Genomic DNA, 24,307 nt, shown 5'->3' on the forward strand with positions numbered 1-24,307 from the left:
CAGCACAGTGACACCTAAACAAATGTGAGTAAAGATTTTTCAGTGTTGGCTTTAGTATTTGTACAGTGATTGTGGACAGTAAGATTAATTTAGAGATGATTGAAGTTATCGTTTAGAAGGCTCATGAATTGAATGCAAGAGTTTGCGTATGAAATGCAACGTGGGAGAAAATGTTTCCTGGTTTGGCCTTTTTTTTTCTCTTAGCACTAGCACCAACTTGCTTCCTACCAAAGACCGCTTTGCTTGTTTTGCTCAGATCTGGCAACACTGCACATGTATACTGTGTGTGACATGCAAGCTAACACGTGGGCTGTGTAGACGACTCTCTCTCCAAAACAGTTTTTGGTGCAGACAGAGTGACAGGTGTCGTGGTCTCTATTAGTCTGTATCACATTTTGCTCTCTGTCTAGTGTAACATGTCCAGTTTGTAATAAGATAACATTTGAAGATTCAGCCTCTTTTGAGACTAAGGAAATCATTTAAATAAAAATAACTGAAGTGACTATTTTTAGACGTGATGACCTATCAGCTCAGCTCATCTGCTGCATTCTTAGAAACATTAGCGAAGTGAAATTAAGCGTCTGTCTTCTCGCTGAGCTCTAACGGCTGAGACGTGATGCTTGACAGAGGAAATGTGAGTGTTAAATACATTAACTTATCTAGAATGTGTTATTAGTCTGTTTCATTCTTAGTGCTAGATTCTTCATTAATAATCAAAAAAGAATAAGGGTTCAAGAGCTGCCTATGTATTGTGGAGACTCTAGGACAATGAACTGCATATTTTCAAAATGCCATATTGTTCTGAGAGGGGAGAAAGTTTAAAGGGCGACATTTTTACTATTTATTTCCGTTATGTTGTCTACAGATCTACACCCTTCAACATCATCTCTACCTCACGATGACTCGAAGACCAGTGATGGTCCTGACTGTCAGCATGCTAACAATGGAAAGTTTGTCTTTGCTCTTTATACAGAGAATTCTTGTCTTACTTCTGTCAATCCTGCTAAACTTAAACCCTATATTGGCTTATTCACTGAAAAACTGCACCATTGATTACTCAGGGAATTCCCTGGCTGTTCTTTTTGTGGACTGTTCAAACCGCAAACTCCTTACAGTCCCTGATGATGTCCCCAGAGATGTGAACTCAGTCCAACTCTTCAACAATCTGCTGGAAGAGATTAACAGGAAAGATTTTGAAAAATTGTCAAAGTTGGAGCTTTTGTACCTGCAGAATAATCAGATTGCTCACATTGATGACGAATCTTTCATCTCTCTGGGTGCATTGAAAATGCTCAATATGACCAATAACCAACTCACCAACCTGACTGCCAAAGTCTTTCAAGGACTGTCCAATCTCACCAAACTCGACCTCAGTAGCAACAACATTCACTTCATTCATCCCTCAACCTTTCACTTCCTGACCAGCTTACAAACTGTGGTGCTAGATGGCAACTGGCTACGACAAATTTCTGACATTAAGTCTATTCTACAGCTTTCAAATCTACGGGAGTTAAGCATTATTTTTAATAAATTTTCTTCCTTTGAGACCAAAGATCTGCGGCTTAATGTGTCCTTAGGCCTGAAGCTGTTGAATGTTTCTCATAATAAGTTGGACAGGTTCAGCATCACAACACCGATCTTTCCTCACCTAGAAACTATCGACCTTTCTAGATGTGGCCAAGCTGGTGGATTAAAATGGGACATACCTAACAGGACTTTACTGAAGAACATCACTAATCTGTATTTTGGTGCCACTGTGATTCCTTTTGAAGACATTAGAAAGGTCCTGCAGAGTCTGGACTCACTAATACATCTGAGACTGAATCATATGGGAGAGTCCATCAACAAAGGTGTTCTATCTACAGTTTGCAAAAGACCAACACTTAGGAGGCTGGATCTCACTCACAACAATGTCTCAGTTTTAAGAATGAAACTTCACACTTGCTCTCAGCTCAATGAGCTCGACTTGTCTTATACCGATATGACTGAACTGTCTAAAGGCTCCATTCGATCAATGAAGAGACTGAGGTCCCTGAAAGCGAAGAACAACCTTCTCACCGAAGTACCAGAAGACATTAGGAGCCTCTCATTCCTTAGGATCCTGGATCTGAGTGACAATCTGATCTGAGTTGAGCTGCGAGGATTTCATCAACACAACAAGCCTCTTAGCGCTTTATCTGAACACTAACCACATATCTGAACTAAATAGATGTGTCTTTCAAAATTGTAATTATTTGAAAGTTTTAGATATGAGTGATAGGCCCCAAGACACTCACGTTCTTGGATTTTAGTAAAAACTTTGTACCTAATTTTGAAAATGGAGTTTTTCAAGGTTTAGGGTCCCTAAAATATTTGGATATTGTCTCAAATAATATTGGATGGGTAGAAGAAAATGCCTTTGATGGACTTAACAACCTGGAAACTCTCAGGATATCTATTCCATATGAATTGTTTGACTTTAAGGGACTACAGCATTTGAAAAATCTTTCAGTCTACTTCCGTATGATCAACAGTTTCAGAAGGCCTGACCCAAATGATTTTGAAGCTTTCTATTACTTCAATTGTTTGACAGAATTAAAAATAAGCTGCAGGAATAATCAACCTTGCTTCTACTTTGAGACAAAAATGAAAATGCTTGAGAGAATGAGACATCTAGAGAACTTAACAGCTGATAATGTTAATATATTTCTAACAAATTTGGACATATTTCAGTTTAACACCCAGCTCAAGATTCTAGCATTCAGGCATACAGATCTGTCACATTTGCATCCCCTATTATTTATGTCAATCCCAAACCTGCAGGTTCTTGATTTGTCCAACTGTAAACTCAAGTCTTTGGATTTCCTGGTCCAGGCCAACCTGTCTGCACTCAGATATTTAAAACTGACAGACAATGAGCTCACTGTGATCAACGAGACAGTCTTCCAGTCTCTCCCTGCACTAACATACTTGGACCTGGACAAAAACCCGTTCACCTGTGACTGTTCTAATGCTGGATTTATCCAGTGGGTGAAGAGCAACAACCAAACTCAGGTTGTTAATGCCTATCAGTACACTTGTTCCTTTCCTGTGGCTGCACAAGGAAGGAAGTTGATGGACTTTGAAATTGAGTCCTGTTGGACAGATGTTGGCTTCCTCTGTTTCATTTCCAGCACTTGTCTGGTTCTTCTGACTCTCCTCTCATCCTTCATCTACCACTTTCTGAGGTGGCAGCTAGCCTATGGCTTCTACCTCTTCCTGGCCTTCGTCTATGACAGCAGGAAGAAGAAGAAGGGAGCTCCTAATCAGTACGATGCCTTTGTGTCCTACAATGTTCACGATGAGGACTGGGTTTACAGAGAGATGCTTCCCGTGCTGGAAGGAGAACAGGGCTGGAGACTCTGTCTGCACCACAGAGACTTCCAACCAGGTACATGTCCCCAGTTCTAACTATTAACCTGTACTTTGTGTTTGCCATCATGTAAATTCCACAAGATTAAATGTCAATTCGCAATACACTGTCTCCTCAGGTAAGCCCATCATGGAGAACATTACAGACGCCATCTACGGCAGCAGGAAGACCATCTGTGTGATCAGCCATCACTACCTGCAGAGTGAGTGGTGCTCCAGAGAGATCCAGATGGCCAGGTGGGGGCCCCACATTTCATTATTCTGTCTTTCTTAAGACACAGGAAAACCCTGTCCCACCCCCAAAGTTAGGTTGCTGTGCCAAAATTATACACAGCCTGTCAAAAACTGCTTAAGAAACACACCTATCATTTTTGCTGCTGTGTGATGAAGTGTTTCAGCTACGCATATAACATTTTTTTACAGAACTCTAGGTGTTTTTTGCAGAACTCTAAATTGTTGGTATTTTTATCAAATTATAGTTTAAATACAGCCTAAGTCATGTATCTTCTAGCACACCACCGTAAACAAGTGTTTTTGGTGTCAAAATAATAACAGGTGGATAATAGAGCTCAAGCTCAAGATTAGGAACATTGCAAAGGTTACCCCACTTGTATCAAGTAAACCCTGAGCCCCCCTAGCCCACATGTGCCAACAGTACTGATTAATCTGAACCTTTACATACATAACTCTGTCCTAGAGCTATGTAGTTGTTGAATATCCAGATGCACATCATGTGAACACTGGTTCTGACACGATTAGACATTTTATAAGAAAAAGAAGAAGAATGATAAGCTTTTACTTTCTTACCAAGGTAATGTCCTCCTCAGGCTGACAACCATACAACCTCAGAGGAGTAAAATCCACTCCCCCCATCTAATCTGTAGCTAAATTACGTTAGCATAGGGCCTCTGGACTTTAGCATTACCACTTACAGTAAAACATAATTGATGTAAAAGACATAATTTACAAAAAAACATTGAAAACTGTCATCGTGATAGTTACCAAATGTTTGTGTGTGCTCCACTCCACCCACTAACAGGGCCTAGGTCCAGCCTGTCAAACAGGAAGTGGGAGGCTCCAAAGCTTTTTGTAGTGGGGTGAAATTAGATTGTACCATGTTGGGGTGAAACACAGGGGGTGTTTGATAATTGTTTTTGAATTAGTGTCTAAAGTCCTTCTGTTAGACAACTTAGAATAATATATTTATATAGCATTGTTTCTATATAGATACAGTCATAAATTGCCTTAATTGATTGAACAAAAAATAGCCTGAATTCAAACTTGTACTTAATTATGGTGATAGTTTAAAGACACTATCGTTTGAAGAAGGATACAAACAGCGCTCTGTCATGTGAAAGTCCAGTGTGTTGATGCAGTCCTTTAAATGTCTTTCATGGTTTACCTTGGTCCTTCCTCTTCTGTCCTGGTCTGTCCTGTGTGCTGCTGCAGCTTCCGTCTGTTTGACGAGCAGAAGGACGTGTTGATCCTGCTGTTTCTGGAGGACATCCCGGCCCAGCAGCTGTCTCCCTACTAACGCATGAGGAAGTTGGTGAAGAGACGCACCTACCTGAGCTGGCCTCAGGCCGGACAACACACGGGAGTCTTCTGGCAGAACGTCCACAGAGCTCTGGAGACAGGAGACGCTCCCACAGACACAAACCTGGAGCAGCAGGATGCTGAAAAGAAACACAAACTTAAAAGACATCATAGAGCTGCCAATTCTGCCACACCCACCTGATTTAGCCCCATTGCAATGTCCATTAATAGTAGGCTTGGGAACTTATGATTATGGAATTCAGACTTCCAATGTAAGTCCACGGATGAGGAGTAATCACATTAGTATTGTCTTTCTTTATATTTTGTTCTGTAATGTATAATTTTTTCTAACTCAAATGCACTTAAACTAGGTAGTAACTGAGTTTGGTGCCCACTGTCTAGTCAAGAGTCACAGGAGTCAAGAGATGCTCCGTATTACTGCAGAACTTGTCTGTGACTTAGATTTTTAAATCTTCTTAAATATTAAAGTAAACTATTGCTGTCTGTAAAGCCATGGTTTCTGGTCATGCTGTGTACCTGTATACTTGGTTTGGTTTGATGTTTCAAGCACTCCACTTATGCACATAAGGAGGCTGAAAAAGAGACTTTACACTGGTCAAAGTGTGTCTTGAAAACAGAGACACAGGCGCAGCAGTTAAATCTCCTCTGTCCTTTAACGGGAGAAAAACACAAATGCTGTCTGTCTTCATCACCAAATACATTGCATCCTATTTCTGTAACCTGACAGTTATATCATTCATCTGTTGTACTGCTGCAGTAAATCATTTGGTGATTCCCATAAGGTGCAGTTTGTCTCCTGTTTTTTCATTTATGCTTAGGATCAATATAATGACAGGAAAACAGCACTAAAACAAATCACATTATCAAATGAATTTCGCCTTTGTCCCTTGTTTTTTTTTCCCCTGTTGGTCAGAAAATATTTCCTGACTTCACTCAGTCTCACCCAACTAATATTCTAGCCTGATGAAGAGAAAAAACCACCTGCAGGTCACAGTAATTCCCAGGTAAAACCGACTTTTAATTGGCATATGATTAAAACTGAACAGTGTTAGGTTGATGTAATCACATAAACAGAGATACAGCCACAATATAAGCCTCATTTTGCTTTTATGAGGGAAGACTTGGAAAGAAAAAAGAAACAGTAAAGTGCATCTAAACTGTGTGCACTGTGCAGCCAGAGCTCTTGATTATTGAAGGCAAAACTAGACACTTAGCTTAGAGGAAACTTCAGGCTGGAGTCGAACTTGAGTCTAACATATGAAACAGCTTCACAATGAACGGAGCTGTCATATCTGAGAAGCAGTTATCTGCAAGCATCTGGCATAAGAGAGACAAGCTGACTCCCCTATAGACCTTGCTGAATTACTTTGCGCCGCATCTAAACCATCAACATGGCTCTTAAACCCCATCCCCATCACTGGAGGCGCTGAAGCCAGAAGAATACACTGGATGTTCTCCACTGAGACACTCTAAGTGTACTCTCAGAGGCAGGGTAAGACCCACCAAATCTGGAGGATGAACAATAGTGAAAAACTATATTGGAGAAGGAGGCATCACATAACAACAATGCCCAGTGGCTAGTGGACGTGAGAGCAGACAACAGAAACCTTCCTGAACAAGATGCATTAACCAGGGCAATGACATCCAAGAGAGGGTCTCAAGTAGCACTGTCCCTGACATGACCCACGCCTAGTGCTTAAAGAAACTAACTTCACTCCGTGAACACAGGACAAATGAACAAGCTAATAATGGATGGAGCCCACCCTGAATGGGTAACTTTTCTTCACAAGTGGGATAATTGTGGACTTAGGACAAGTGAGGACTGTAGACTGTAGTGCTGAGAGGTTAAAAATAAACACCCCTCCTAAATAGTGTGCACATACTTTATCAATCCTTCCCATGGCTTTGGACCAGCTGTCTTCCTTGCACTGACTGTGCACAGTGAATGTGACCTGATGTTGGTAAAGATTTATGGGTTCGTCCTCCCCTCATAGTACAGGACCCCACAAATGGCAAGATGCCTTTTGTGGGGTTTAAGACTGTGTAGCTGTTGCGTCAAGCACCAATGTCTGCTCTGGGTATGTGATGTCACCGTTGTGCAAAGTTTGGTGGGCAGGTGCTCAAGCCAGAAATAAGCCATTCATACCCTGCAGTTATTATGAAAAAGCTTAGATATATAAGCACATTTTTATGTATGTATTCATAATAGATCATAGTATCAACAGACATAACTGCTATTAATATAAATTTAGTATAAAAATATCTAGTTTTTTATGAAAATATTGTGAACTAAGACATTCTGATGTATCATTATTATCTGATAGGACTTTGCTTTGATGTTTTCTCCTTAAGTTAGATTCTTGCTGCCTTGTACCTCATTTGTAAGACGCTTTGGATAAAAGCATCTGCTAAAGTACTAAATGTAAATGTAAATGCATTGTGGGTTAACCAGCTGCCAGCAAGTAAAGAGTTAAAATCAGCTCCACCTTTGCTAGCAGTGACCTTTGACCCTTTATTAATCACGAGTCTTTGTAGTACGTTGTTTACTTAGTGAAGAACTTTTACTGTTGTACTTTAGGTAAAATGTCGATTGTGTGCTTAGTACATTTACTTGTGTAAAAGGTTTGGTAGTTGTACTCATAGTGGAGATTTTGTAGGCCAATACTTATGGCTTTATTTGTGTATTCAGTTTGTGTACTTGTACCACCTCTGCATCACATGTTGCTTCAGACTGCTCAGAGAGGCCATGCTGACCCTGGTCCTTCATCACACTAATAATCAGTGTTTATGATATACAGTATGTCATATTACCTGATATAATGGAGGCTTACAATTAGAATTCAGCTTTAATGCTTACAAATTACTATCATAGAGTTAAAAAAGCTTTGGGTGCGATTTAGAATCACTAAATCACTTTGTGTGGTTAAAAACAAAAGATGAACAGTCCCCAGCTTCTCCCAGGGTCAGAAGGATTGGCTGTCCACGCAGAATCTCCCTCTCCACCTGAAGTGCTCATTCCCTTGGCAGCTGCACCTTCCTGGACCTTTCATGTGTCCCACATCCAACCTGTGAGAATCAGCCCTCTCTTACCCTCCTCCAGACCCCCACTGCCTGCCCAGGTCATCACTGGGGGACTGGCTTAGGCTGTCACAGGGCCTGCATTTTCTGTTTGACTTCAAAGGAAATGGACCTGAGGAGTCAAGTCATGGGTTACAGCTAGACACATTCTACACCCCTCACTTACGTCTGACTTCCACCAAGGGTCATTCTGAGCCATCACTTAGTGGGGGGTCTCTTCTGTTCACTCAGTCAAACACACACTGGGTCTCAGTATTGATGGAAGAGACACAAAGTCTCATATCTGTCATTGGTAAAACAACAACCAAACTGAACAAATGAAGCCAGTTTATCTGTCTGAGGTCAGCTTCCTCACACTCTAACACGTCACTGTTTTTATATAGCAAAGTGACTCATATGCGAAATGACATTTGACTGTCAGGTCTGTTCTCTTTCTGCTCCTGTGAAAACAAAGACTTGACTTTTTTGAGCTTGAGCTGTGTCCTTTAACAACTGGTGAGTTTACCAATTATACCTGCATAAATCTGTTTTTGTTGTTCAAATATAAATGTAATGTCAAAGAAAACTGTTTTACACACAGCCCACTGTAGGTTAGTGAAGTGTATTCCAGCTTTATGTTTTGATCTTATGATGTCTGATGCTCAGTGTTGTGCATGAATGCTATTCAAACATGCTCATTGTTTTAGCTAAACACTGTGAACTTCTTCTTTTCCTTTGGGCTGTTTCCTTTCAGGAGTCGCTACAGCGAATCATGTGCCTCCATCTAACTCTGTCCTCTGCATCCTCTTCTCTCACACCAACTATCTTCATGTCCTCTCTCACTACATCCATAAATCTCCTCTTTGTTCTTCCTCTAGACCTCCTGCCTGGCAGCTTCAACCTCAGCATCCTTCTACCGATATATTCACAGTTTCTCCTCTGAACATGTCCAAACCACCTCAATCTGGCCTCTCTGACTTTACCTCCAAAACATCTAACATGAGCTGTCCCTCTGATGTCCTCATTCCTGATCCTGTCCATCCTCGTCACTCCCAAAGAGAACCTCAACATCTTAAGCTCTGCTACCTCCAGCTCTGCCTCCTGTCTTTTCTTCAGTGCCACTGTCTCTAAGCCGAACAACATCTCTGGTCTCACCACCGTCTTAAACATCTTTCCTTTCATTCTTGCTGATACTCTTTTATCACACAACACACCTGACAATTTTCTCCACCCATTCTAACCTGCCTGCACTCGCCTCTTTCCCTGTATACACTCCTGAACTTCCTCGTTCCACCACCAAGTCTCCTTTTCCACTTTCCTCTTTCCAGATGACACACCGAGTACCCTCCTACCTGTCTCCCTGATAAAATTAGCTGTAGTAGTCCAGTCATCCGGAAGCAACTTCCACCACTTCGTCCTCTGCTCTGCCTTTGTCCTCTTCATCTTCCTCACCACCAGCATCATTTTACACACCAGCATCCCGTGTTGTCTGGCTACGCTCTCCCCCTACCAATACTTTACAGTAACTAAACACTGAACTAGATGGATAAAGTGATCATAAGATGCTGCCTGTCTACAATCCATCATTATGTGACCCCTCATTGCTCAGAGCATTAATGGTAAACTTTGATCTGATGTTTTCTACTATCACAATGTTCTGATGAACAGACATATTTCTAGCAAGTGAACAATGGCTGCTGTTTCGTTAATGAGCCTCTGATGAATCAACCAAATCCACCATGTAAACGTGAGTGTTCATTACATTTGACTTCTGGTTTAAAAACCCTGAACCCTGAATCTAAAATATTTCCTAACCATTTAATATCAGAGCTTCGGAAACCTTCCACTATTGTATATACACTATTGTATTTCCACTATTGTAAATACCTTTTTATTCCTGCACAACAGGTCTTAATCCCCACCTCACATTTATTCAACAAACATTCCTAAATGTCAGCATGCCTACAGGAGACAGTTTGTGTTTGTACTTGGTCCTGAGACTTCTGCTCTTACTTCTGTCTCTTCTGCTTCATCCTAACCCTTCATTTGCTTATTCACTGAAAAACTGCACCATCAATGATTCTGAGAATCCCTTGGCTAATGTTTCTCTGGATTGCTCCAACCATAAACTTGGTGCTATCCCTGATGACATCCCCAGACATGTGAGCTCAGTAAAACTTAGATAAAAGGGGAGATTTGAGCAACTTGTCAAAGCTAAAAAGTTTGTATCTGCAGTTCAATTGGATTATTATTATCTCACCAACTTCACCGCCCACCTCTTTGAGGGACTGTCCAACCTCACCGTGCTTGATCTCCACTGGAATGAAATTCACTTCATTCATGCCTTGGCGTTTCACTTCCTGACCAGCTTTGAAACTGTGGTTCTAGCCAGCAATGAGCTCCAAAAAAATTACTGACATTCAAACCAACATACGGCTACCACATCTACAGGAGCTGAACATTATAGATGTAGCCAGTTTACCTCAATTGACACCAAAGATCTGCTAATGAACATACACTCAGGACTTATTTCAGCATCTCAACCCCAATCTTTCCACAGTGTACATGCTCAGTTTACAGTAAACACACTGACCCTGGTCCTCCATCACATTATTAAAACCACCACTGTTAATGTTGTTGCTTATTGGTAAATAAGCAACAACTTCCTAGTAGACATAAACTTCCTGGTAGACGTAATCATACCTTCAAAAGTCAAGACTTCAAACAGACCTTAACACATTTATAAAATCAATTTTCAAGAAGAAGAGACCTGATTAACGGGAAACTGGGTTAAAAATTTAAAATAAATTTTATCACAGTAGAAAAAGAGTATTATTAATTTTTAGAAGTAAAAATTAATGAAGTAAAAAGCACAGGACATTACTCTTAGTATATTGTTTACATTACAGAGGCTCTTTTCATATAGAGATACTCCAGATAGACTCAAAAGTTAATAGTAGAGTTAAGGGAAGGTGGTGTCTGTCTGTTGAAACTTATGGGCAGGTAGGTGGTGCTGATGACAAAATCCTCTCAGAGACTTTACAGAATAAAGTCAAGACTATAACGACGTATAGAGAGAACCCTACAATTCCCCCTTAAGCAAATCCTAGGTAACAGCGGAGAGGAAAACCTCCCTTTAACGGGAAAAACCTCTAGCAGAACCAGGCTCAGGGTGGGCGGCCATCTGCCTTGACCGGTTGGGGTGAGTGGAAAGGGGATAGAGAAAACAAAAAGAGCAACAAAAAGAAACAGCTAAACATCGGGTAAGTTGGTAGGACCAGTAGCTGCACACTGGAAGACACATAGCTCCAAAGCCGGGGACACCTGCAGACAGGGACAGAGAGAGGGAGACAGAAAGGGAAGGACAGCGCTCTGCTCCCAGGACAAGTAGATTAGTACATGCAATGATGCATTCGCTGAATAGAAGAGAAACAAGTACAGAAGATGCAGCAGTGGTGACAGGGAATTTATCTCCATTATCATCATTTAGTTGTAGATAATAGGCACCAAAGGGATGGTTAATGGAGTGGGAAGTCTCACAGCTAGCTTGAGAGGGGGATAGGTGGACTAGAGGAGATACCAGGCTGACAGATGGAAGGTATCCCCACGTGATATTTGCCCTGACAAATATCACGTGGGGATACTGGGGAAACTGAGACTCAAGGAAGGAGACAGGTTATAACATTGGTTACTAACAAACTGGTTCTCAGTAAAAAGGCAAGTATGTGGGAGAGGGGAGCAGATCCAAAGTCCATAGATTTCCACCGATTTAATAGCAGTCCAAATCCAAAATTCAGGTTTTCTTGGTTTCAGCTGGATCTTCCACAAAGGTTAACACTAAATCTTATCTACCTGATGGTAATAAACTGGAGCTCTATGTCACCATCTAGTTGTCATTCATCTTTTGATGTCAAACTCAAATATTTTCAGTCTACAGCAAAAACAGCCGTGGTTGAGTAGAGAAAGTGCAGAAATGGAGGTCGGGGCCTTCAGTACCTGATGGATGGACAGGGTTACAGTCCTAAGCAGCACTTCTGGATCCCCTGTTGAACCACCCTGGTTTTTGGTGTTTCTGCATTTACCTTATGTTGCCCTTTAGCCTACACACCTGCCTTGTCCTACTTCCTTATCCTCTAACTCCCCCCACCCATACACACACACACACACCCGCAGCTCAACAGCCTGTTGTAGCGGACAAACAGGAAACTAATTTAAATAACAGGAAGTGAAATGACATCTATAAGACATGATGAGTGACCATCAACACTGCTCCTCCGCTACTGACAACTGAACCACTGATACTGACACTCTACAGAAGAGCTGTGAGTAATTATTTCCTTTTTATCAATCTTAGTTTTTAGTTAAAACAAAGTATCACATTCTTTATTAACAAAAGTTAAATTATGTTTTAAGTTAAACATGTAAAAGTGTGTTACTATATCTTACAAGAGACCTGTGCAAATAATCTCTTAGTTAATGATCTGAAACAATTCTCTGTTGCATGTGACAGCATATACAAATGTGTCTTGTTACCATGGGCTACAGGAAAAGCTGCATTTTTTACTATTTTCTGTTATTTTAAGAGTTAAAAACAATTGACAGGTTAACCACTAACGTAAAGAAGTTAGTTTCTTTATGTTTCTTTGTGCTAGTCTAAAAGAACAGTCTCCTGGTCATAGCTTTCTAAATATTATACATGTAAAAGAATGACATCATTTTTTTCATCTCACAGCAAGAAAAAGAGGAAGCTTATTTAAAAAAAAAAAGTCAAACTGTTCCTTCTTTAAGCAGAGCATATTGTCTTTAATGTTTTAGTCGCTTGGTTTTTGTTTTTTCCAGATTGACCCCCTCGAGCAACATCACCAGCACCGAATACCAGATAAAACATTATCATGCCAACAATGGGAAGTTGGTCTTTACACTCTGTACAGAGATTTCTTCTTTTGTCTCTATCTCTCCTGCTTCAACTAAACCCTTCATTGGCTTATTCACTGAAGAAATGTATGATTGAATACTCTGAAAAAACTCCGGCTGATGTGGTTCTACTCTGTGCAAACCGTAAGCTTCTTACGATCCCGGATGACATCCCCAGAGATGTGAGCTCAATAACACTCCTGAACAATCTGCTAACTAAGGTTAACAGAGAAGATTTTGGCAACTTGTCAAAGTTGAGATTTTTAGATCTAGAGACTAATCAGATTTCTCACGTGGACGATGGATCCTTCATTCATTTGGGTGCATTGACAAATCTGTGGATGAAGGAAAACCAGCTCACACACCTGACTGCCAACCTCTTTCAGGGACTGTCCAACCTCACCACGCTTGTCCTCAGTAGCAACATGATTCAGTTTATCCATTCCAAAGGCTTCCAGTTTCTGACCAGTTTACAAACTGTGCTCTTAGACGGCAACAATCTCCAACAAATCACTGACATTCAGCCCATTTTACAGCTACCACAAATACAGAAACTGGACATTCATTCTAATCAGTTTACATCCTTTGAGACTAAAGATCTGCTGCTTAATGTCTCATCAGGCCTCAAGGTGTTAGATGTTTCTCAAAATAAGTTGAAAAGGTTCAGCATCACAACACCAATGTTTCCTCAACTAAACATTATAGATCTTTCTGAATGTGGCCAAGTTGGTGGAATGACATGGGACATACCTGACAAGACTTTACTGAAGAACATTACTAATCTGTATTTTTCTACAACCTTAATTACTTTTGAAAACATCAGAAAGGTCCTGCAGAGTTTTGACTCGCTGATTCATCTGAGGCTGAATTATATGGAGAAGGTGATCAACAAAGGTCTGTTAGCTACAGTCTGTAAAATACCAACACTTAGGAAGCTGGATCTGTATTGGAACAAAGTTCCCAATATGAGTGCAAAACTTGTCACTTGCTCTCAGCTCAGTGAGCTTGACTTGTCTGAAACTGAGATGGCTGAATTGTCTAAGGGCTCGATACAATCAATGAGGAGACTGACATCCTTGACTCTGGAGAACAATTACCTCACCAAAGTCCCGGATGACATCAAAAACCTCTCTTCCCTTGAGATTCTGGATCTGAGTAAAAATTATATCTCTGAGTTGCACTGTGAGGATTTCATCAACACAACACACCTCACAGAGCTTTATCTGAGTATCAACAGCCTCATCAAATTAGACAGGTGTGTCTTTGAAAACCTTAATCTTTTGAAGATTTTAGATGTGAGTTCTAACACCCTGCGGACATTCAGAGGTGCCTTCACAATAGGTCCACCGATGTTGGAGTTTTTGGATTTGAGTAGAAACTCTCTAACTCTTTTTGAAAAGGGGGATTTTCAAGGCTTAGGGTCCTTAAAATATATGGATGTGTCAAATAACATGGTACGAGTAAAGCGTTCGGCCTTTGTTGGACTTAACAACCTTGAAACTCTCAGTGCATCTATTCCATCTGAACAGTATTATAACTTCAGAGGATTACACAGCTTGGAAATGCTGACAATCTATATCAATTTAGATGTCAGTTTCAAACATTCTGATCCAAACTATTTTAAAGCTTTCTATCATTTAAAGTCATTAAAGGCTTTTACTGTAATCTGCAATGGCTTTCATTTTGGCTTTCCCTTTGACATACCCATGCAAACACTTGAGACGATGAGACATTTAGAGAACTTTGCAGCTGACAATATCTATATTTCTGCACCAGATCCAGGTACCTTTAAATTTAACATGCACCTCAAGAATCTAACAATCACGCAGTCTGATTTGTCAGATTTGGTTCCTGAACTGTTTCAGCCAATCAAAAACCTGCAGGTTCTTGATTTCTCCAACTGTAACCTCAAGTCTTTGGATTTCCTGGTCCAGGCCAACCTGTCTGCACTCAGATATTTAAAACTGACAGACAATGAGCTCACTGTGATCAATGAGACAGTCTTCCAGTCTCTCCCTGCACTAACATACTTGGACCTGGACAATAACCCGTTCACCTGTGACTGTTCTAATGCTGGATTTATCCAGTGGGTGAAGAGCAACAACCAAACTCAGGTTGTTAATGCCTATCAGTACACTTGTTCCTTTCCTGTGACCGAACAAGGAAGAAGCTTGCTGGACTTTGACGTCCAGTTGTGTTGGACAGATGTTGGTCTCCTCTGTTTCATTTCCAGCACCTGTCTGGTTCTTCTGACTCTCCTCTCATCCTTCATCTACCACTTTCTGAGGTGGCAGCTAGCCTATGGCTTCTACCTCTTCCTGGCCTTTGTCTATGACAGCAGGAAGAAGAAGAAGGGAGCTCCTCATCAGTACGATGCCTTTGTGTCCTACAACGTTCACGATGAGGACTGGGTTTACAGAGAGATGCTTCCAGTACTGGAAGGAGAACAGGGCTGGAGACTCTGTCTGCACCACAGAGACTTCCAACCAGGTACATGTCATCAGTTCTAATTAATGAAGCTATGCACTTAAATCTATATTTAAAAAAAACTTCCTTTCTGCTCTTTCTCCCACTTGCATCTCGTGAAATGTGAAAACTTTTCTGACAGGACTTTACTTCGATGTTTTCTCCTTGACTTTGAGTCTTGCTGCCTTTTACCTCACTTGTAAGTCACTTTGGATGAAAGAGGCTGCTTAATGACTAAATGTAAATGTAATAATCTGCACTCTATGTTTGACATCATGTAAATTCCACAAACTCACACAATGTGAGACATAAAGAAAAGTAAAACACTTTCTTCAAAGTGCTTTTGTCTTGGCACAAAGCACCGAATATTGGCAAAAAGTCTCCACCTACAAGTCTTTTATGTACTGTGTTCATCAAAATGGCGTTGGAACAAAAAGTTAAATCTGAGACACTTTACTGTGTCTGAGGAAATAGAAAATAGAAATAGAACCACCATGTTGTTTTGTGAAGTTGAAGTAAGTTAGAAAAAAGTAAGTGTTAAAAAAATAAAGTATCAATACTACTTTATTTTTATCGATGCCTCACTCCCCTGTGATGGTGTCACAGACAAAACTCCTCTACAGTAGCAATATGTTAAGTTTGTTTTACCTTTAAGAAAGTGTTTCTTTCAACATTTACAACTGCGCTCTGTTCATCTTTCACTGTCCTCTGACTCATGTCTTCTTCTTCCTGTTAGTGATGCAGAGTCGAGTTTTTGTGACAGTTTCTACTTTTTGTAATGTAGCTTGTGGTTTGACTTGGAAGAGCGTTGCTAGTAATTACGCTTTTAAGGCAAGTTCCCACCCTTCTCATCATCAAGCTCCATTGCCCGCTGCTTTTTCGAGGGTTACATCACAATTTGTCCTAATTGACAGGGTCAACTCCATAATCTCTATTATTAGTTCCCGGATTGAACTAAAGGTACTTTAATGATGGTGAACTGCAGTCAGCTCTGCCCCTGCCTCGTGTAGGACCATAATCCACTTTGCCACTTTCCATTATTTTAATATTTTGATTTGAAATCATGAGTTAATTTGTTGCAGGTATCTGCTACAGATGCTTCTAAACCCTAACACAGGAACAGTGAACAGTGTGTTTGTCATCATGTCCAAATTATTATCACTTCCACCAAAGCGACAGTTCCTCTCTGAACTTCTCTACTTAGTTTTAGTGAATTAAACATGAGCTCTTTAAAAAAATTACATCAAAGATCAGAAAGAAAAACTGCATTTTAATGAATTTATTTTTTATTCATTAATAACCTGATGATCCCCCAGATTTATCCAGTGACTTTCTGGAGGGGCCCAAGTCCTAGGTTGGTAACCATCAGACCAAGCTAGGAATTGTATTGACAGATAAAAGCAGCTCTGTGTTGAACAGCCCCCACTGTAAAACGCTGCTGATGACTCGGGATTAAGGGGAAAAACTACTATTGCAGTGCGAGAATTACTCCTAATAGCTGAAGAACATTCGGCTGATGATAAATTTACTTTACATTACTTTTTCCCAAATCTATTTACAACATGTTATTGGTGATTTGACTTTTACTAAGCATTGTTTGCAAAGCTTAAGGTCATCACTCATCCCTGATGTCTAATCCTGAATGAAGTTTTCTGTTAAAACAGCACTTTGAAGCATTTAGGACCCTTTTCAATGTGAGGGACTAGTTTGAATCTGCATGTGGACGTGTTTTTAACATTGAGGTTTAGCTGTGGTCTCTTTTCTGTTCATTCCTGTGTTCTCACTGTTGCCCTGTTCTTTAGAGCTGATAAAGTGTACGGTTCATTTTTAAAGTATTTATGATCGTAGATAAAGGGTTTCAGTTCCTTTTTTTTCAGCGCTCACTCAGTCCAAAATTAGAGGAACTGTGCTGGACAAGTCTGGGTCTGTGTCAAGCTTGTGTAAAAACTGCAGTAGCCTCTACAATACCTCCACCTGCTGCAGGGAGATAGTTTGTCAGGGTATCACATGAACTTTTTAAGGATTTTGTTTTTTAGTTCTAACATTTGTCGGGTGGCAGTGGCTCAGTTTGTAGAGTGGACGCCCACTGACCATAGGGTCGGAGGTTCCTGCCCCGCTCTTCCCAACCACATGTCAAAGTGTCCCTGGGCAAGACACTGAACCCCAAACCACCCATCCCTACAGGTAGAGTTGCATCAGGAATAAAAAATGTGCTAAATCAACATCCGGACCAATGATGCACAGTGGCAGCCCTAAACTTACAGGATAAGCTGCAAGGAACATTTTTAATTCTATCATTGTGCAGTACATGATTTATTTATTTCACTCCTTCTCCTTTATCTTATGTATAAAAACACATGTCATTCAGTTGGACAGATTTAGATTGTGATCTTGGAACAATAGAACATAAGCTAACAATTATATAAGTGGCCTTTACAACCTCCCATAGCTATCAGCTGTTACAGCCCAAATACTGTATACTCAACCTGTTCATTCCACTACTATGGAAAATCATCCAAACTTAGTTATTCTAGCTAAGTTGAGCATGTGACCCTTCAGGGTAGTCAGTTAGTTTAAAGGGAAATTAGAATCTGCTCTTTGAATCAATGGGACGAACTTAACAAAGAATCTGGAGAGTAGCTAATGTGTCCCCTGGACTTCTTACAGTACTGTATGTAACAACTGATATCTATGTTGATTTCCTGGTTTCGATCACCTCATAGTGTTTTCTGACTTTACCTTCTAAATGGTAAAAGGCCACTTATACAGCGCTTTTATCCAAAGCGCTTTACAATTTTGATTCCCATTCACGCAATCACACACACACTAGGAACTTTCTACTTCTGCCACATAATAACCCAGTTTGAGACCCAACAAAATATTCACACAGGAAAAGTACTTTACTACGTCTCTAAACAGGGTCTTAAATTTGCAACTGTTGTCTCCGTACTTATACCCACTGTTGTCTCCTCAGGTAAGCCCATCATGGAGAACATTACAGACGCCATCTACGGCAGCAGGAAGACCATCTGTGTGATCAGCCGGCGTTACCTGCAGAGCGAGTGGTGCTCCAGAGAGATCCAGATGGCCAGGTGGGGGCACCACATTTCATTATCCTGTCCTCTGTCTTATAATCATTGTTGTATGGATAAATTCAACTGTAGGACCAAAGATGAGCTGTCTGTGGTCACATCCCTGCCCCCAAACTGCTTTAATCCTCTGAATGGTCCATCATGGTCTGTCCTGTGTGCTGCTGCAGCTTCCGTCTGTTTGACGAGCAGAAGGACGTGTTGATCCTGCTGTTTCTGGAGGACATCCCGGCCCAGCAGCTGTCTCCATACTACCGCATGAGGAAGCTGGTGAAGAGACGCACCTACCTGAGCTGGCATCAGGCCGGACAACACACGGGAGTCTTCTGGCAGAACGTCCACAGAGCTCTGGAGACAGGAGACGCTCCCACAGACACAGACCTGCTGACTGGACCAGCAGGATGCTGAGAACATCTCTGAACCTGTGAACTTACAGTTACATCAGTTCTTATTCTGATTGTCTGATATGTCTGATGGTTCGTTAAAGCAGTACTTTCAAACTGAGACTAATACTTGTTTAAAACTCTATTTGACCATTCTGTTCAATAGTGGTATTTACATTTAGCCTTTCTCTCAGTCCTTTCCACCTCAGCTACCTGTCAAGTACAGTGAAAAGGTGGAGCTGTTACAGTGTATACTGTATTATTTGCAGCACATTGAGGAGTTTCACATCATGTGTGGGGAAACACACTGTGAAGTTAATGACAGTACAGGTGGATTTTACTGGGGACAGATTAGAATGTGTTATAAGTCAGTGAAGATTTATGAGTAAGATTCATGGCTTTGCCTTTACACAGCTCCTGCTAAGTCACATCATACACTGACAAGATGCACAAAGGTTCAAATTTAACATGACTTATGCTTCATTTTAAAGGTTTATAAATGTACTACTGTCTCACACCTTCAGTTCACATTCATTTTTAACTCATTGTTCTGAATGATTCTGATTCTATTTTCACTCTTAGAAACTGATTAATGAAACTAACATTGATTGTTGCAGGAAATAGTCGCACATTTACTTTGCTTTTGGCATTTGGCATTGCTTTTTGACAGTCTGCTGTGATTTTCGTCTCAAACATTCTGCTGTCGGGCTTCTTTTATCCACCTGATAAAAAAAGTAAAAGGTTTGCATGAACATGTTTGCGAGTGTTATCTTGTAAATTAAAGTTTGAAATGTTTGCCATGAGCAAACATTAAACCAATAACCACATCAGGTTAAAACACACCTGACAGTGTAACAGTCCAAACTGTCATTTTGAGATAAACCGCACTGTAACAACTTTGTCCGTCTTTCCTCAACTGACAATAGCAGCACGCAAACACACAGTGGACTGAATTATAAATGTGATTTGATTGAAGCATCTTGTGTTGTCTCTTATTCTTTCACACACACACAAGGATGGGAATTGATTTGCATTAGGAAAAAACACGTTGAAGAGATGAGATGAAAAATTATATATTTTTTTTTAAACACACAAAAGAGTAAATTATGACAAAAACAAGTAATGATTTGCTTCTTATTCCATTGCCAAACTCATTCTCTCCCACATAGACACTCAGGGCAGAAATGTTTATTCGTTTCATATATTTTCATTAGATTTTCATAAAGTCAAATTCATTGAGTTTGTGTGAAGCAAAGAGAAAGAAGGAAAAGGGGAATAAAGGTGCAAGCGACAGGAGGTTTGATTCGATCTGGTTCCCAGGCCTGTGAGGACGACAGCTGATTAATGCAGCAATCAACAGCTCAAATGAAAAATACTAAGATACAGCAGCTAAAATTACTAATACATTTCATTGTGCTCACTTCAGTGTGTGTGTGTGTGTGTGTGTGTGTGTTGAAGGTGTTAGTCAGTCCTCCTGCAGCCTGTGGAGCTAAAGTGCCTCTGAGCTAAACATGCCACCCCCTCAGCCAGATGACACATTTTCATGAGCTAACTCTCCGCTTCGTGGTTTATATGTCACCAACTCGTTTTCTCCTGCAGCCACAACAAATTTCCTCCACAGCTGAACCTGATTCAACTGTGACCCGTGAAATCGTGAGTTTCTCCCATGTCCTGGAGGTGAGATTGAGCTCTGGTTCAGGAAAAACCTCCTGCTTTTGCTAACGGTATAAAGCTGGAGCCAGTTCTGTGAGATCAGATACTTTGTTGGAAAAGAGAAACTTTTTACTGAGATGATCAGTAGATGACCAATGAAAGACGTTTAGCTGTTGTCTAAGTGATAGCTAACAGCTGCTGTAGCTGTTATATGGTCCCCTCCAGCTTTAGCTAAAGCTAAACATGACCAGCCAGATCTTCTCCATGAACGTCACTTTCCTTCTGTTTTCCTGTGGACGTCGTCCTCAGATTGATGTGTTCACAGCAACCAGGAGCTGCTGATACGTAATTCAGTTGCCTTTAATGGTCCTGAGAACAGCAGCAGTGACGTCTCCCTTCATTATCCTGGTTCCTGCATGTTGGTGTTAGCATGTTTCCCTCTGTCAGAAAAGCAGAATTATTTCTGACTTCCTCTACTTTCACCTAAAAGGTGAATTTCACACTGGGCTGCTAAAAGGGAGCAGCAGGTCATCGTGGATGTAAATAGTTTTTTTTAACTGCTAATGTTTCTGTGGCCCCTGAGACAACAGGTAAACACTGTCTTCACCTTGTCGGACAAACTCGAAGTCACAGAACTTCTACAGTGGCCAGCAGGGACAAACCACCGGAGCCGGTTCCTCTCACAGATTTACTCGCTGAAGACTGACTTTGAGGCTTAGCAGCTGTTCTCTGACCCTGTATGTGTGTGATTTACAGAAAACATTCATAAAGTGCCATATGGCCAGTGGTTTATACTTCTCCTTTATGTCTCCGTGTATGAGATGCCCCCCTCCTCCACTCCATCAGTGCAGAAGTTGATTCATTTCCTCCATCATTAACTCCTGTGTGGCTCTGACGGGACCTGATGAAGGCGTTCCTTTGTAGAACTCATCCATCGTGTGTGTTTTTATGACGTTTCTTAACATGATTCAATGTGTGTGCGTGTGTGTGTGTGGAACCCTTACAGTTTCAGCCCTGAGGGGTTGAACGTCTCTGATTTATTGTTTCGATACCAACCTGAGCGGCGGCTTAAAGCTGCACAAGTCTGCGGGTGAAATGGAAACGCTCATACATTTATTTATTTCATGCATTTCATTATGTTGCGTCTCAGTGAAGCTGCACTGCGGCTGATGTTTAATGTGCGAGCTGAGCTGGAATCTGCTGTTTACTTCTGAAGGAGATCGGACTGGGATGATACTGCTGCTTTTTTCTTCACCTAAAAGCATCAAACGGTGAATTTACAGACGACTGGCAATAACAACTGGAAACACTTGGAATGAGGTTTAGAAAAAAATCCTTCTTGGCTTCAGGTGTTGTTAAATAAAGTTTGTAAAGTTTGTTTTTGAGCCTTTTGAAGGTTTTGATATAAGGCAACATCTGGAGTTCATCTGTCCGTCTGTGAAGCTGAACGTGGCCTACGGAAACGAAGTGTTGGACTGGATGAAGACATGCAATGGCTGTTAATGAATCATTGAATTCAGCAGGATTAGGCCTCTGGGAACCATGAATGTGTGAACCAGCACACGGGCTCACACCCAAAAAACCACAGCCTCATGATTCAGGTGGACCAGGTCTGTGTTTTACCACACTGAAAAACCTCAGTGGGGTTTAGCCCAGGACTGTGACTATTTTAAAACCTTTTCAGATACATTCATATGTTAACTTGCTTCGATGTTGGCTCCAACACGTGAGCTACATGTTTCCCTCAGTTATAACAGATCATCACACCACAACATGGTACAGTGTGTTGGGGTACACCGGGTGTAGCAGGACCACGTTTTCCAAACTGAATCACTGCAGTCCTCACCACCTCCCATGATGTCATCTTTGTCTAACAGTAGCATCATTAACACTGAGACCTAAAGGTCCTCAGATGTCTGCATCACTTTTTATCTGAAGGTTCCTCTGATTGTGCCACAGTTTGCTGCTCATTACGACCTTTTAATCAACTTCACATTGCTGAAACAGTTGATTTTAACATGTAAGTGATGAAGAAGACTCACACCAACAGGCCAGAAACGTTTGCTGCAGTGCTTCTAAACTGGGAAAATGAAAAAGGGAGGTGATGGTCCTGGAAAACCATCTAGTTCAACCTTCTGCTCTGCTTGGTTTTAAGAAGAAGAAGAGCAGCTGGTGGTTCTGGTCTGAACAAGCATGATGCAGATATCTCAGTGTAATCAGGCACAAAGGAACAAAAGCACAATCAAAGCTTATTTCCCCAGACATCAGCAGTCCTCATACCCTGTAATGTGTTGTTTTTCATAAACACAGAGGAGGCGGAGGAGGCGGGCTGAGGACGGACAAACACACACCAAGACAGAAGACAGGCTGCTAATCCCAGCCGTGCACGTGAGGCCTCTCCTTCTCTTTCCTTTCCTCGCTCGGCTCTAATTATCCTGCAGAGAAACAAACTCCATTTGTCAGCTGGAAATTTAATTGAAGTTTCCTCGTGGAAATGATTCCACTCCCATAAAGAGCACACTGGAGAGGACCCGCTTCCTTTTATTAGCAGCACTTTTTGCAGCTACGCACTCAGCAATTACTGCAGACATCCAGTGTTGCACACTGTACACACTTGTCTTTATAGAAATTTCTTTTCTGGAGTTAAATGGAAGCAACAGACTGTGTTTGAGCAACAGGAAGTAACAAATGCTGCGATATTTAGTATATCTCAGATGAATCCATGAAAAATAAACTGAACCTTTTCTCATTTATTGTTAGTTTAAACAAAGTTGTGCTGCTTCCTCTTCATGGTACTGTACATTTAATACATTTTAGTATTGATCCATAACAAGAGGAGTTTCTAAGCACCCAAACTAATTAATCACAGTTACCAATGAAATTTGGTTTGTTAATCAGAAAAGTCATTTAAAAACATTATGTTTTATTACATTTATGTTTCTCCAATGATTTAAACTAATCATTGTGTGATTTCTTAAGCATTTTTCAACATTTTCTGACACAATAATGAATCCAGTTCTTCTGAAAAATGATCTTCAGATTATTAAGTAAAGAGCTTTGAACTTGTATTCAATAAGCATCCTCAGAAGAATCCATTGATTTATCACTGAGACTTTAAAAATAAGACCCCGATCATCTTTGACTCCAGCGTTCTTCCTTATCAGAATCTGGTGCCTCTATTACCCACAATGCAACCTGACAGCCAACAGTTCAGCAGGAGATTGAATTGAATTTATGCTCCACTTTGTCCTCCAGACTTAATTCCTACAACCTTTCTGACAACACTTGGAAACAGACAGAGGTAAAAACAAAATCAGCGTCTGCCTGTGTGCTGCTGAATCTATTTTGGATTTGAAATGAAGTGATTTGAATTGATCCCTGTGATTATTGTGTCCTTGACCCTAAGATTAATAAACAAGCAAATCTATTCTCTAGGATTTGTTGTCCTAATAACAATAACATTGTTATTTTTAACTTCCATTTCTAATGATCTTTTATTTTTGTTGTTAATATCTCCTGATAAAATCGATCTTTTCATTGACCTTTCTCTTTAATTTGTTCTTGTTTAAACCTTTTACAAACTGATCCCTTTAAAAACCATAGATACAAAACAAACTTAACACAACTGTTTAAATTAAGTAGAAGAATCCAAGTGCAGTGTGAAGAGGGAATGAACATTTGTGTTAGAAATAAATGATTTTTGTTAACCATCCACTTAACCACTGACATTATAAACAAATGTTTTTAAGTTGACTTCTCATAAATATTAAGTTGCTTCAAATTGTTTTTCCAATTAGT

At 40.6% G+C, this 24,307-nt stretch overlaps 1 pseudogene; it reads left to right on the top strand.

Moving 5' to 3' along the window:
• The first annotated feature begins 898 nt into the window (after positions 1–898).
• Positions 899–19,814, top strand: LOC137102088 (uncharacterized; annotated as a pseudogene).
• The last annotated feature ends 4,493 nt before the right edge of the window (positions 19,815–24,307 follow it).

Source organism: Channa argus, chromosome 1 (genome assembly GCF_033026475.1).
Source record: "Channa argus isolate prfri chromosome 1, Channa argus male v1.0, whole genome shotgun sequence".
Classification (NCBI taxonomy): domain Eukaryota; kingdom Metazoa; phylum Chordata; class Actinopteri; order Anabantiformes; family Channidae; genus Channa; species Channa argus.